Source organism: Limulus polyphemus, unplaced genomic scaffold (genome assembly GCF_000517525.1).
Source record: "Limulus polyphemus unplaced genomic scaffold, Limulus_polyphemus-2.1.2 Scaffold3541, whole genome shotgun sequence".
Taxonomy (NCBI): domain Eukaryota; kingdom Metazoa; phylum Arthropoda; class Merostomata; order Xiphosura; family Limulidae; genus Limulus; species Limulus polyphemus.
In genome coordinates this window covers 91,145-103,986 of record NW_013669151.1, presented here as the reverse complement: position 1 = coordinate 103,986, position 12,842 = coordinate 91,145, and the positions used below count along the sequence as shown (strand labels likewise).

The 12,842-nt window shown below is 35.3% G+C and overlaps 1 protein-coding gene across 2 annotated transcripts in view; it reads left to right on the top strand.

Moving 5' to 3' along the window:
• Window positions 1-1,488: 1,488 nt before the first annotated feature.
• The window catches only part of LOC106469552 (probable C-mannosyltransferase DPY19L3), a 37,908-nt gene continuing 26,554 nt past the window's right edge, over window positions 1,489-12,842 (top strand). The window contains exon 1 of one of the 2 annotated variants that reach the window (XM_022398093.1): window positions 1,489-1,503. The gene's annotated coding sequence lies outside the window, so the exon portion shown is untranslated. Of the gene's footprint in view, window positions 1,504-2,411; window positions 2,522-12,842 lie in introns of those variants that run through there. The other variant, XM_013930048.2, reaches the window with a different exon arrangement.

The window sequence follows — 12,842 nt, the reverse complement described above, 5'->3', positions numbered from 1 at the left end:
GTTTAGCTAACTCATTTAACACTTCTTCAAGAATTTCATTCAACAACTCTATTACTTCTTCAATTAGTTTCGATAACACTACAGGTGAATTATTTTCTAATACTTTGTTTATTTTTTTAATTTCGCGCAAAGCTACACAAGGGCTATCTGCGCTATCTGTCCCTAATTTAGCAGTGAAAGACCAGAGAGAAAGCAGGTAGACATCACCACCAACTGCCAACTATTGGGCTACTCTTTTATCAACGAATAGTGGGATTAAACGTCACATTATAACTCCCCAAGGCTGAAATGCGAGCATATTTAGTGAGACGGAGATTCGAACCCGCAAATTGCGAATCGAGCGCCCTAACCATCTAGTCACGTCACGCCCGTTTCTAATACAACCTGATTTTCAGACATTATACATAATTTTAGTAAGGCGTTGTTAGAGTAGAGATGGGTAGCAATGATAACTTACAGAGAGTTTGTGCAACGAAGTCGCTGTAATACGGTCATCTTCTGGGTCTCATAGCAGTTCTGGAAAATCAGGATACTGTTGGCTAGCAAGTCCTGCAGCAGTCAATTTCAGTGGAGGAGCTTCTCTTCCAAGTGAAAACATAACGTTTTAAATATGACTCTCTTAAGGTAGCCAAATGCCTCGTCATCTAATTAGTGACGCGCATGAATAGATTAACGAGATTCCCACTGTCCCTATCTACTATCTAGCGAAACCACAGCCAAGGGAACGGGCTTGGAGAAATCAGCGTTAAATACGTTAAATTAAGTAAGTAAGTTAGTGAATGTAAAGTGAAGTTATACTGCATTCTTGTGAGTTTAACCATAAACAGCATATAGTGGCGATTTCTAAAATGAAAGTATCACAGTTTGTATTGTAATAACAGAGATATAGAAGAACAATTTGTCTTGTTAAAGGGAGTTCTAAAGTAATTGAACCCACCCGTGTGAACTTTGATGAAAAGGAGACACTTATTTAAAACTCTGGATATAACTGTGATAACCAATGGTGTAACGAATTTTTGTACATATTGTTACGACAGTGGAAGTCACGTCACTAAGTAAGTAAGTTAATGAATGTAAAAGTGAAGTTATACTGCATGATTGTGAGTTTAACCATAAACAGCAGTAACTATGACTCTCTTAGGGTAGCCAAATGCCTCGTCACCAAATTAGTGACGCGCATGAATGGATTAACGAGATTCTTACTGTCCCTGGTAGTTAAAGGGGGATCTGGTTGATAGTGTTGATGCATAATCTTTTTGCTTATTGGTGAAAATAGTAGGACTAGGGGACACAAGGCTACTAGAACGGTGCCTGGTATGGAGGGCTTGTCATTCGAGGAGATTTTAAGATATCTGAAATTGTTTTCTCTTTAAAAAAAGAAGTGTTAGAGGGGGATCTGGTTGATAGTGTTCAGTCTTGTGATAACCAGCTTTCTCAAGTAAACAAACACAAGGAAGTTACAAAACGATAAGGTGAAACAGAAAGAACACAAGTTTACGATAGGTAAAACAAATTATTATTTTTTCCGTTAAAAACGTAAGAAGACCGTATTAAATATATGTTGCCATCCAAGCAGTGTGCTGTTGCTATTGGTAGGGAAAATAAAATTGTAGGTTATTTTTACAGACATATTGAATACAAGTTTGAAGATGTTATAATTTCGTTCTATAGATCATTGATTAGGCTACATTTGTGTTCAATATTGGTCTCCTTACCTTAAGGAAACTTAATTGTTGGAAAAGGTTCAGAGAAGGGCTACTAGAACGGTGCCTGGTATGGAGGGGTTGTCATTCGAAGAGGTTTTAAGATCTCTGAAATTGTTTTCTCTTTAAAAAAAGAAGAGTTAGAGGGGGATCTGGTTGATGGTGTTGATACATAATCTTTTTTCATAGTTAATGGTGAAAATGGTAGGACTAGGGGACACAAGTATAAATTTTGACAAGGTAGGAGTCATCTTTAGTTTAGACAGTTTTGTTTTTCTAACAGCGTGGTTAGCCTTTGGAACGATTGCCTTCAGATGTTGTAGAGGCAGTAAATTTAAGTGAGAAAGCTTGATAACTATATGAATGATAAGAGCTGGCATTGAGGTGTTTTTAGATTTTTATTTAATAGTTTTAGTTTAGTTTATAGGATGGGACAGCCTAGATGGACCAATAGGTTGCTTGTTGTCCTTAAATGTTAAGTTATGTTATGTTTAAACCAATGAAGGGCTTAGCTGCAAGTCCAAGGGCTAATAACGCAAAAAAATCGGGTTTCGATATTCGCGGTTGGCGCAGCCACAGATAGCTTATGTAGCTTTGTGCTTAACAACATACAACTAAAGTGTCAGTGTTTCTGCCCGATGTAAATGTGATGAAGATTTGAAGTTTTTTTTTTTTTCTCTAGCAGCGAGGTGGTGCTGTTACTGTTTGGTCGTTTATTGTTGTCAGTGCTATGGTGATAACCAGCTTTATCAAGTAAACAAACACAAGGAAGTTACAAAACGATAACGTGAAACTGAAAGAACACAAGTTTACGATAGGTAAAACAATTTTTTTTCCGTTAAAAACGTAAGAAGACCGTATTAAATATCTGTATATTTTTTGGTCACCTGTTCTTTGGATCTACGATTTTACAAGTTAGTTAGTTAGTTACAACTGACAAATAATATTTGAAGTACAGACTAGTGTAATTAACAACAATGAACAAAATAGTACAATAGGATTAACTTAGAAACTAGAATTGAAGAACTACAACCAATGGTAGTGGCATAGTCACTGTATCACGCTCTGCTTGCCTAGGATAACAATAACACCGATTTAAACTAAAGATTCCCTTTCTTTGAGCGATCGTTAGGCCTAATTCCATGATTGTTAGAGCTCATAATGTTAACATTGTTAATTAGTAATAGCATAAATTAATTATTTAATAAACAGAAAAAAATTCCATTGGCATTGGCTCATGAAGGTCTACTTTCATCCACAAAAACAAGCAAATAATATTTAAATCTTATACATTCACAACTGTAAATCTATCACATGTAACAGAAGTTTAAAATAATTTAAATTAGGTTAGTACTAGTAGCACACGCCACAATATAACTATTAGGAAACTAATCTGATGATTATACCATATCTAAGATTTAAAGAATAGATTTGAATTTACTATTCTACAATTTTACTGACTACCAAATATAGGAAAATATACAGCATACCCTCTCACCATGTTCTTAATTTATATGTATAATAATAATAGTTTTTATATTTTCAGAAAATGAGATATTTGAATGGAATATACTATGAAACTTGAATTAGTTTTAAATTGTCAACAATAACTGTATTACCTCTAAGTTCACAATTTCCATACCCCAAGGAATACAGAACAATTTTATATTTCTGGATGTTAAAACTCATTTTGTATGCTCTAGTATATGCAGTACTAAGTTATTTTGAATAAGATTAATGTTCTTAATAAAATCAGCTGTTGCAAGTGTCTTTATCTGGTATCATCAGCAAATTTTGAAATATTCTTTATCAAGAAGTTATTCATACCATAAATGATAGAGTATTAAGGTTAAAAAAATCTATACTCCTGAAGCAACAAGTCACTTTCTTTCACTTGAAAAAATGCCCATTTATCGTCATCTTCACTTTCTGTTACTAAGCTGCATTTCTGTATATTACTCTACTTTTCTACCAATTCATAAGAATTAAACTTTATCAAATAAATCACATGAACATTCATTAATTCAATTTTACTTATTTATATAGTCAGCTTTCTACTTTGTTACTGAAGTCTTTTTTTTTAGGCAACTTAGCAAATGTGTATATATGTTTTTAATAAAACATAAGCCTATATAATGAGCCTTAGACAGACTTGTAAGTTAACCTTTGGTGAGGCAAAAAAAAAGTTCTATAACTATGTTCAGATTATTTATTAAGTTTCTACTTTCCAAATTGTTTTGTAATTAAATTACCTATGGTAATGCATTCTAATACCTTGCTGTTAACAGAAGAAAACTAAAAGGTCTTCCTGGACACTTTTTTTTTATAAGCAATCTTTGATTCAATGGTAGAAAATATGAATATTTTACCTGATCTTGAATTGTTATCCTTCCTTGCATCATTTAGTTTTGCACTATGTTGATTTGTCTTTGTTTTTTTTCCATTTGAGGGCAAGTTGTTGGATACATTCATGAATTTGCTGCTCCTTTATGCAGATTTACTTCTCTATGGGCACTTGACAGCACCTCTTCTGCTAAAGTTTCTCTGACCTCTCTTACATCTAACTTTATAAGCAACTGGTGTGCCATTGTGATTGCAGCTACACTTGTAACACCTCGGACGTTTTACAACTTTGCATTTGCAAGTTATCTTTGAATCTGACCTTGTTTCTTCGATAAAACAAATATTCAGAGATTCTGGCTTGTTATCTCAGCAGTTACTCATAGTTTTCACAAAAAGTTTGGGAATAGTGAGTGGTCCATAGATAAGGTACTACAACAGTGCCATAACCATGTCTGAATTAGAGTGAAAATCACCTAACTTTACTGACAAAAACTAATCATAACTTCTTTGGATGTTATCTAATTATAAATTGGCATACACCACTGGATTTTTCATAAAATAATGTATATTCCTATGGGTCATTAGAAAAAAAAAGACTACATGCCAGATATTATTCCTGCAAAGTGTTTTACCATTTCTGCTGCCACTGAGTCAGAGATTGCTTTTCATTTAGGGATCACATAAATTACATGTTATAACCTGTATAGTGTAAGGACAGATTCTTTACATCTTCCCAGTTAAGTATTTATACAATGTAGATCAGCATACAGGAATACTTTACATCTCACTCTGAAATGAACAAATGAACAACAAACACATGATACACTGTACAGGATTAACTTCAGTGTTTGTCATCATCATATGATTGACTGTTATGACATCACAGTTTGATTTGTACTGGTGGGTTTTGAAAAGAAAATTGCTCATAAGGTAAGTTGTTACTAACATACCTCCAATGTATGTATGATAGTAATATTGAGTAATATGTATCGATGATTATTTGCCAAAAAATGCTCACTTCAAAATTAACATGTAATACTAAATTGGTTCCTCACAATTGGCAATCTTCTGATCATTAGGAATTTCTCTAGTGTCAAGAGACATTTGTAAAGAAACAATTGAATTATTCATACTCTCCTTGTCAAGTACCTTGAAGGTTTCAGAACAATTTTTGTCAAGACCAGAAGTTTAATCATTTCAGCCATGTTTCTTACATATTGGTTCCATTTATTATCTAAGAGAAAAGCTATTATAGATTCACTTACTTAACCCAATTTACACCAGTGGTTTGTTAATTTAAATAGCATTTCATTACTATCTCTGTTATATCCCAGCTGGTCTGAAAAGCCCTGGAATTGGGTACAAAGGCCTTGTCAGCACTGTATATAGCAGATATAGTGTGGTTGATATATTATTATACACTTTCCTTTACTCTCACTCTTATTACTGATCCTTGACCCTCTCTTTGGATATTTTAAATTTCATGTTTTGAGAAGATACAAATTGGCATATTGTGTTCAGATCTTACATTAACACTTTCTCTATTAGTAATATTTCAATTATCTGTAATTACCCCAGTATCATATCAAAAGGTTTGAAAAATAACAGCTAAGTTCCCCCCCCCCCCCTACATACTAATTGTTTGCAAAGCTTTTTCAATGTTTGAGGATAAATTTGTGAGGACAAAGAAATTTATCCTTAAGAAGATCCTCAAGGTCTTTTAAAACAGCTTCTTCATTAAAGAATTAGGGAATAAATTGTATAGCCATAGAATCTCTTTGTATTCCTCATCACTAAAATGTAATAAAGGTAGTAAAAACCATACTATTAGTAGTGGATTTCTGCACAAAGCTATTCCTTGTATGATTGCTTTGAGATTTTGCATATGCCATTAGTCTTAAGCTTTCTTTTCTTAAGACTCTGTTGTTGGGTACTTCTGGGACATGATGCTCTTTTCACTGCTGTTTGTCTTCTACATTCTAACCTCTGTGACCTCCCTCTGATTTTTTTATCTTCACCCTGAAGTCCTCCCTTTCCTCACTGGTTTCTTGTCTCTCCACACCTTATGAATCCACACCACTCCTCAACCCTGTCAACCTTCCATTATCTCTCTCTCTTTTCCCATTTCTTGTCCCTCTACTTCTTCTTGCCATCCTCCCTCCTATAAAGTTGTCCTTCATACATCATGTTAGTGATTACCTCCTGTTATACATAGTTAGCTCAGGCCCTAAGGGGGCACATAAATTTCTGTTTTCAGATCTCAGGACCCCAGTTACAGCCAATCAGTGAATCATTCAAGTTCTAACATATGGCTTTTCACATCTAGTCTTTTCTTTCTATGTTTACTTTTCCCATTCCTTTTCCTTCAGATCCTCAGAATTTTCTTCATCTTAAGGCAGTGGTATCAGGTCTTTTGGACAAGCTAGGCATTAAGAGGGTCCTTTGCCTCTTCCTGATTTTTTGTTCCCCAAAGATCAGAGACTGGTGTCCCATTATCATTTTTCTTCTCTCAACCACTATCCAGTGGTTCCTCAGTTCAAGATGGGGTTTCTTTCCATTGCTTCTTTTTATCTAGAATATGGATGACTAAGGTCAACATCTTGAATGCCTTTCTACATATTTTTATTGCCCCATCCATTGCTTCTGCATATTGAACTTTCTGTTTTGGGCCCATTTAAATAGGGTTCTTCTAATTGCTGTAATTTTCCAGGGGCTTTGAACTTGGTGCTAGATTATCTTTCTTGACCAGACAAGATGTTTCCTACAGAGTGGTCACTCCACCCTCAGGTCCATTGTTGGATCTGTTGCCAGTTGGACACAACAGTGATCAATACCTTCACCACTCCTCTCAGTACCAAGCATCCCCTCTTCTAGGTCTTGATACTTCACCCAACCTGCACTGGCTGTGGTTGCCCTCAGCAAAGACTGGTCTGATCTTTCTCTGTATATGTACCCTTCTCTTCAACTTCTCACAGATAGTTTTGTGCAGGTTCTTTTAGTCTGCTCAGTCTTAGGTTTGGTTTTTGACTGACTGGTGTCCATAGCACCTCTGCCTCAGTCCCATTCACTCCCTGGAGTGTTGTCACTTAGTCTTCACTTGTGGGACCTGTGTAGTCCCATACTCACAAGTCCATACCTGTCAATACTGAGAGGTGCCAAATCAGGAGACTTTTTGTGGAGGCACTGTAACAGTAAGTAGCATCCACTGGGGGGAGGCATGCTCCACCAGAAAATTTAGAGAAAAAAAAAGGTACACTTTTATGTATTCTGGGGAACTTCAGACATTTATTTACATTTATAAGATTGAAATGATGTTTTGAATTAAAGTGGGCTTATATACTAAGAGAATCACAGTCATCTGCTAATACAGTTATACACTTTTATTGTAAGAATTGAAAAATAAAAAATACACATATCCTGATTAGTGTTCTTTGTTATATTTGTATGTTGCACTTTTGGTATCTTTCAATACCTGCTTGCTAGGCTTGTATTTACGGGCTGAGGAATCTGCGATAAACTGGCAGTTTAAAAGGGCACAAAAATCAGTCCTGTTCTCTGTTACGATCTTTTTCACCATTGAAAATACCCTTTCACTCGATGCATTGGAATGTAGTACAACAAGCAGACAGTATAACACAATAAAGTATAACAATGTCACACAAAATGAGTAAATATTTACTTTATCTTGGATGGCACTCTGTGAAGTTTAATTTTGCAACTCTGTTCTTTTTGTTAAATTATTAAAAAGGTTGATATTGGGAGATCCTGGTCACATGTCGGGAGGTTGGGAAACAGGATTCCGTATCAGGAAGGTTGACATGCCTGCCAGTTAAGTTTTTCTGACCATGTAGCCCTTCTTTAATTCTATTCTCTCTCAATAAAAGTGATATGTTGCATTGTTTTACTCTGCTGTTCTTTCCACTTTGTTCCAGTCCTTCCTCATTCATTGTTCCCATTGTCTGATTCCTTTGTCTAATTGGAACCTTCATGTGGTTTACATGCTCTTACCCAGGGCCTGTTTGAACTATTGGTCGCTTATTCATTATACCATTTCTCTCTCAAAACCAATTTCCTTCTTGCTTCTGGCCATCACAGATTTGATCTTTATGCATTGAATGCCTCGTGTACTTTGTTTCACAAATCTTCCTTGATCTGCTGCTGACTTCTCATTTTTTCCTAAGACTTTGGAGGCTTAGGAGGGAGGTCATTCCTCCTTTCCCCTTTTTATTCCATCTTTCCCAGCCCTCTATGGTCATACTGATCCTAATTGTTTTTTGTGTCCAGTTTGAATTGTCAGGAGTTACTTGGTACACATAACTCCATTTTGGGGTTCCCACAATTAATTATTCTTGCCATGGGACCCCTCTTTTTCCATGGATCTCTTGTCCTCTATGCCTACCAGATGATTTCATCAACTTATCCAGATTATATATTGCATCCTGGAAGGAGACGCTTGTAGACTATCATTTCTCATCACATCAAATCTGTCACTTAACTTCCTCTCTGGCCTTGCACTTTCAATGACTCTTCAAAACAAGGTCTTACATGTTGGAATATAGACTATGCCCAACACATTCATCTCCCATTACCTCCACCATTTGGCAGTTTTATCTCTCTTAGGATATTGCCTACTTCCAGTTGCCATTTGCTTGTCTATTCACCATTTTTAATTGGTAAGTGCCTCTTTTACTTCCCTACCCATTTCAACTTTTATATGGTTCACTTCTAGGAATCCACCCATTGATGGGTGCTGCCTCACAGGGTATACTTACTTCTCTAACTCTGCACTGGTCAGGGGGTAATGGAAAGCCTTAAACCTATCTGCCCTGGCTCCAAATGTGCCCACTGTTGAGATGTTTTTTTTTTGTAAGACCACTAAAGTGGTATATATTATATGTATACATCTTTCAATGTCTAGTCCATATCATACCTTCCATGCACTAAAATGGAGAAAGCCAGCACTGGGGGAGTGTCTGCCACATTTTTGGCTCACACATGCCAAGGTAATTCATACTTGCTTCCAGTGCATGAAGGACATCTGGAAATTTTTAGTCATATGTTTTATTTAAAGCATGAGTTCAAACTCAACAACAAAAGACTTTCAGTATTTGAGATATAAATCTACATGAATTGCAAGCTGCTTTACATAACATATAACATAACATTAAAGGAAAACAAGGAACCTTAAGGTCAATTTAAGCCATCCAACCCATTAAATTAAACTAAACATTAAAAACTTAAAGTCAGCCCTTGTTATTCAAATATTTATAAAGCTTTCCCTTAAACTTCCTTAAATTAACTGCATCTACCACATCTGAAGGCAGCTCATTTCAAATGCCAACCACCCTGATAGAAAAATAAAGTTGTCTTAGCTAAAGATGACATGTAACTTGCCAGAATTTATATTTGTGTCCCTTAGTCCTACCATTCTCACCATTAAGTACACACACAAAAAAAGATGATACATCAACACAGTCAATTTCCTTAACAATCTTAAACATCTCAACCAGATCCCCTTAACTTCTTTTTTTTTCAAGAGAACACAAGTACAAAGATCTTAACCTCCTTTGACAACTTTTCCATCTCAGGTATCATCCAAGTAGTCTCCTTTGAACCCTTTCCAATAATTCAATGTCCTTTCTAAGGCAAGTAGCCCAAGACTGAACACAGTATTCCAAATGTGGCCTTACCAATGATCTATACCAGGGGTTCCCAAACTTTTTAGAATCGCGACCCACTATTCATGACCACAGCTTATGGCGACCCACTCAAATTTACTGGGCAAAAATATATGAAAGAATATAGAAAATATTATTTATTCATATTCACATATTTCAATTACATTTCAAAATACTCACGTATTTTCAATAACATTTCCACAACTTATAAATGCTATCTAATTGATTAATAATGAGGCGTGTGTGAAGGATGTGCTTGTCTCTTGTTACTGTCAAGAATGGCATTGGCATCAACATCAATGTGGGTTAGTTTCAGGCGTAAGGAATTTAACAATTGAAGTTTATTTCGGAATTTGTTTTTGATTCCTACCATTGCTGAAAATCCAACTTCACAATGATATGAAGATGAGAAAGGGAGAAGTACCTTCAAAGCTTCAGTGGAAAGGATTGGGTACGGTTTTCAAACAGACACCCAGAACTGTATCAGTTTTCTGCTGTTAAAGTTCATTTCTAATGAAGCATCCTCAGATAAATCAAAAAGTTCTTCCTCAGCTTTTGTCGATATCCCACTCGTTATGTCAGGCTGAAATGGGTTCATAATCCATTTTTTCTCTTGGATATTTTTCATTTCTTCAAGGAAATAAAACTCTCTTTCAGCTTATTCAAGTGTTCAGATATCTCAATGATTATATCATCATCAACTTTTGCTTCATTCTCCATTACAAAGGTTTGAAATGTTTCAAAACAGTCATAATTTCAGTTATCAATACAGTTTTTCCATAGAACAAGTTTTTTCATGAAACCTCGAATTTTCTCATGAACTGCGAATATACTGATACCTTCTGCTCCTTGCAAGTACGAATTCAGTTCGTTTAGTTTTGAAAAAATTCTGCAATCAACAGATAAAACCGGTACTATAGCTAAAGTACTGTATGAATAGGTGAAAATTGATTTCCTTTTTACGATAACGAATGATTAAATTGAGAGCATGATCAACTTTGATTCGTTAAGCTCGTCAAAATAACATACTGCTTGATACAACAACTACCTGGCAATGAAAGCCTGAGTCTTGAACTATCTCGACAGACAGCGTTTAATCGAAGCTAATGCGTAATTCTAGTATAACTTTTTACGACCCACTAACATTCCGCTTGTGACCCACCAGTGGGTCGTGACCCATAGTTTGGGAAACGCTGATCTATACAGTATTATAACTTCTTCAGTCTTGTATTCAATGCTTCTGTAGAAGTAACCTAAAATCATATTTGTCCTGCCATTAGCAACAGCTCATTGCTTGAATGACTTAAGACATTGATGAACATCTGCCATTTAATTGCTCAACTCACCAAATAATCCAGATCCTTTTGTAAAGCAGCAGTATCCTCCTCCTTACAGCCAACAACATCCCAAACTTTAGTGTTATCAGCAAATTTAAATAATCTATTTACCATCTCTAACTTAGGCCTTGATAAATGCCAGGCACCAGGTTACCATGGTGACTAAAAATTTCATGGTGGTGCCTAGTATTTTCTCTCATTTTATTTGTGCATAGGGCTGTGCTAAATAGAAATTGATTCTAGAACAGTTCTTGACTGTTGGAAGTCCAAAACTATTTTTGCATTCTTTGAGTCCTAAATCAGACTTTGTTTCTAAGATTTTACTGGTGGATTCAGCACTTCATGTTTTTTTCAGGAATGAATTGCTACGGTTGCACATCTTACTAATTTTGTGCCATTTCGTTTTTCTTCTTTCTCTCAATTCAACCAGTCAGTGAGCATGTTTAGACTCAGACGGGACCAAAGGAAGTTAGTTCAATCAATAATATCAAGTTGAAGTTGAGGATATCAAAGGTAATAGCAAAGAGATTGAATCCATTTGGGTGTCTATTAGTGGATATAAAGGGAAAAGGCTTTTAGTGGGAGTTTATTACAGACCACCAAATGATACTGATGAAATTAGTGAGAAACTTTACAATGAAATTAAGATTTCAGCTGTTAATGAAGTCATAATTATGGGTGATTTTAATTTCAGGCATATAGATTTGGAAATTGTAGAGTCAAACCATGAGGGAGAAGGGTTTTTTACTAGAAACAATGTTATTTTAGACTTATTGTTAACTTCAAATACAGAAATGATCAAGAGAGTGGAAATTGGGGAACATCTGTGTGCAAGTGATCATTGCTCTCTTTGGTTAGATGTTTTGCTGCATATGGAGATAAGGAGTAAGATATTTTGGTTACAACTTTCAAAAAAGCAAAATTTTAAGGGATGTGACAAGAATTATCTGTTGTGAATTAGGCACCTGAGTCACTTGGAGACACTGATCAGATGTGGAAAATTTTTAAAGATAAATTTTTAAATATTCAAGGTAAACATATTCCTTATAGAAAGAAAACCAGGTTGGCTAACAAAGAGTTTAAGAGATAAAATTAAAAAAAAGCATTACATATTTAAGAAATTTAAATTGACTGGTATGACAGTAGACTTAGAAGAATATAGAAGATCAAGAAAGTTGGTGAAACAGGAAATTAGGATGTCAAAAAGGATTTATGAGAAAAGGTTGGCTGAAAATGTAAAAATTAAGAGTAACGATTTCTTTAAATACATTAAGGGTAAATATAATGTTAGGATGGGGTAGGGCCCTTGAGGGTTGATAAAGGAAGGCTAGTATCTGATGATTATGAGATGGCTGGGTTATTAAATTTTGCTTTTTCTTTGGTTTTTACTAATGAAGATTTAAGTAGTTTACCACATCTTGAACAGTTTATAAATGGAAATGAGATCAAACAAGATGACTGCATTAATTCTGAGCTGATTAAGAAAAAATTGGGAAGATAAGGCTCCTGGGCCAGATATTTCCCCAAGGGTTTTGAAGGAGGTTAAAGATTGGATGTGTGAGCCACTTAGTACTATATTTTGTCAGTCCTTGAATAGTGAGCAGGTACCAGAGGATTGGATGTTAGCTAACGTAACTCCTCTTTTCAAGGGAGGGAATAAAAATTGCCCCAGTAATTATAGACCCATTAGTCTTACATCAGTTGTGAGAAAATTTTGGAAAGTCTGTTAAAAGATGCTTTGTAAGGTAATTTAACAAAGTTTAGTAATTTTGTTGGTATAG